The following is a 3,779-nucleotide window of genomic DNA, read 5'->3' on the forward strand; positions in this document are numbered from 1 at the left end:
GCACTTCGCATCGACATTATGGAAGTGATGAATGGGCTTTCACAAACTTACAACGTATTTCGTAAATAAAAAATTTCAACAAATGTTGTGGATTTGCGTAGACATTTTTCAGTGTCACCGCATTTTTTCTGTCTTGGCAATTTCACAGTAGATGCGTATGAGGAACCTCCACCTTTACGGCAGGGTGTCCACTTCCCGGTGCCCTTTGGAATTCCCGGCTAATTCCCGGTTTTTCCCGGTCCCCAAAACGACTTTTCATGCCAGTTTTTCGGTAAGTAGAGCAATAGTGCAAAAATACTGATACGCTTAAAATAGGGTGTTCAGAGTAATACAATCGAATAAAAAAAATTGAAATAAAAAAACATTTTATTTGAACGATAGGATTTAGTCATTGTCTGCGGCGGCGCTACGCTTGCAAGCAAATTACAATTTTCCCGGTGCCCGTGGCAATTTCCCGGCTAATTCCCGATTTTTCCCGGCGCCACAAAATTCCCGGCTAATTCCCGATTTCCCGGAATTTCCCGGTGAGTGGACACCCTGCAGATGGGTCCGTCAGAGAAGAATGAACGCATTCTTTAGGTAATCTACGGCGTGGATACTCCATTGAATTGCACCATGGAACCATCGACTACTCATCCGCGTCGATACGACGTGTCTTCAAGCTAAACGCCTGTCGGCTAGGCAAGCCCGTGGGACGTACCGGCGTGGCAGGCCTGCATACCTACCGGGTGCCAAGCTGAGTGCCGAGCCCTGCGCAGGCCGCTCTCGCACCGCGAGTGACTACAGCCGGGCCAGTACCCCCAAACGGGCTTCCCCGTGCCGAAATTAAACAGGAGTTGCTTAAAATGAATAAATTGACTAGCAAGTATGTTAAAATATTACAATCCTCCTATCTGCACAGAAAATAATGTTGTGTAAAAAGTTCCTGAATTGTTGCAATGTTTAAGGTTTTTACAATAAACAAGTTTAATCTGAAGTGCAGTAAATTTAATAAATACTTTTAAGGCAGAACAGAAAATGACATCTTTTTTTTCTAAACTTCTAAAAGAATAACAGATACAATACGTAAAATAATTTGGACATAGAAAACAATATTGCCTAGATCTGATCTCCCTCTCCCAGGTCACTATCAACATTTTCCTGTTGAGTTTCGTTCTTCTTGTTTTTCTTTTCTTCATTTTCGGTTCTCTTCTTGGTATTTTTAAGCCAGTCACTCACAGCAACTTTAAAGTCAGTAGAATTAAACTGATGCCTCGAGTCGGCCCCTCTTCCTAGCAACACCCTGCAGTGTTGTTTCACAACCGCTGTAAGATAATTTAGTTTGAGGAGAGCAAGACAGATACCTAAAAAACAAGTTTAGTAGCCATCCATTACTTACCTCTCAAAACAGCGCAAGGGGTGGTTTCAGCAAACCTTTTCCTCGCTACAGATGCTCCTCGGCGGTTAATGCCAGGATAGTTATACGTTTGAGCAAGTGTATTCGTCATAAGTTCCCTCATCATATGAAAGACACTTTCTCTGATGTCAGTCTTACCATGCTCACTTAGATGTTTTACTTGCAAAATAAAAAAAGAACACACATTTAGGGTAAGAAAGTTATCATTCTAAATTTAGACACTCACACTTCTGCTTGATTCAGCTTCACAAGCAAGTTGCCTCATGAGGAAACAAAACTCAGTCCTCGCACAGCTTGTATTGGCTCGCCAAACCTGGCTAGCCAATTTTGGTTGTAAGGACTGAGGAAAGATACGTAATGGAGCAACTCACTCATGAAACTAAATAGCAACACAAACAGACATGCCACTCACCATTTCAAGTTTACCGTCCCCTTTCTCACATAGAGAAGAGAAGTTCTCAAAGTCGGTTTCGGTCTGGAGTGGGAGGACAGGAGTTTTCTCAACATCTGAGGAACCATCACGAGGCCCACATGTGACAATGTAGACTTTCAGCACCATCTTCTTTAGCTCCTAAATTTCACTTTTCAGTAAAGGTAAGTGTGTCAGGATTCGGGTGTTGACTCCTGTGAACAAATAAACAATCACGTTCAAAGACCTGAGCACCTTCCCACCTTACTTGAAAAGTTCAGTGGATGCTCACTGAGACTCAAACAAAATTTTGAAACACTGCCTTAAAAGGAACTAAGTTAGTGTTTTACTTCAAATTACAGCAATAGAAAAGAGTAAACTGAGATGCAATAGAAGCCAGACACAACTACACATAAGCTTACCCGCAGAACTGGGCTGACTGCTTGGTGTAACGCTTGAGGTCCCCAGGTCACTCTCAATAAAAGGAAGTTTTGGACTAGGCACTTGCTTGTTGAGTTGTGGGGTTGTGGTCCTTTTCCCAGTAGGAGCATTACCTAAAAAACAATAAAGGCAAATGAAAACTAGTCATCACTACTGCAGGAAAATCATTCTGTTCACTCAATACAGATGTGGGGTTGGATTGTGATGCATCACTTGCATCTATGTTTCCGTTGATTCCCGAAAAGAACAAAATATTGTCAGAATGGAGAGATCTCTTTATCTCCCTAGCACTGAATCCCTTACACTACATGAAATCACACTGGATTAGTTTCAAATCAAACTTGCATACCTCTGACAAGGGAACCCCGCCAAGTGTAAATTCCCGATTTTCATTCTACTTTGGGAAATTGTTGGTCTAAATATGTCATCGAAGGACACATCAAAGATTTTTGCTTAAATTCATATTTAGGGGTCATTTTGGGTATTTGTTCAAAAAGCTGCTATTTCAATTATTTTTTAAAACTTTCAAGAATGCTTCTTAAGGGGTAACTCGTCAAATTGCGGCCCTCTGGGCGAAAATTTCGTCCGTTTTGCTCTATCTAAAGCCGTTTAGGCGCTACCGCCACGTGTAGGAGGGGAAAGGTATGGGAATCACTAGGGCTTAAGAGAAGCGGTTGTAAAAAGCAGTCCCACAAAAAATGTTATAAAACAAAAGTTAAAGAGCTTTCATTTTTCTACAACTTTTGTTTTAGTTTTTCAGTAAAATATGTGAAGACGAGTACACACCATATTCTCACCTGGCTGATCCTAGAAGGGCTAATACCAGTGATCCTGGTACCGGCGCCCTGAGCGAGACTACGCATTTTGTCGTATGAGAAGTAAAGAGGCCGGAACAGAGCCGGGCAGGTGGGGGAGGGCTGGAGGGGTGGGGTGACAAGGAGACCTGTTGGTGACGTCACTGTTTGTTTACCACCACAGGCTTTGCCCCCCTGCTCCCTCGAGTCCTCTAGTTTAACTGCTACCTGAAATTGATTCCCACTACTACTGCTGTTACTTGCAGGTATTTTTCTATACCATATAAATTAACAACTCAAGAGGTGCAGGACTTCTGGTTAAATTGTCAGTCTGCCCAATTTCCATCCAACATCTCTTCAGTGATAACACTGTTAAGTGGACTTGGAGCGATGGTTCACATGAGTAAATTCACATTACTAGCCCCAATACGCATACTGTAAGTATTTTATGTAATAGAAATATTTCTGCGTCATCTTTTAATTTAAAGAAAGCGTATCTCACATTACCTGGTACTGTGTCATCTTTTTTCTATTACTCCAGTGATGATCAAAAAACCCGTCGTCTTTAAATTTGCCCCAAAGACTCGAGAAAGGGGTGTAACGGTGAAGCACCGCGACTACAACCCACCCTTCTGCTTAGAAAACGTTTTTTTGGGGTGGGAACCACCCGGTGGGGGGAGAGTTTCCTTTCTATTGTGCGGTTTTTAGGCCTTTTTAGCCCGCCCTTCTGCTTTGAAAA

This window comes from Frankliniella occidentalis, unplaced genomic scaffold, assembly GCF_000697945.3.
Source record: "Frankliniella occidentalis isolate FOCC.00 unplaced genomic scaffold, Focc_3.1 Scaffold244, whole genome shotgun sequence".
NCBI lineage: Eukaryota > Metazoa > Arthropoda > Insecta > Thysanoptera > Thripidae > Frankliniella > Frankliniella occidentalis.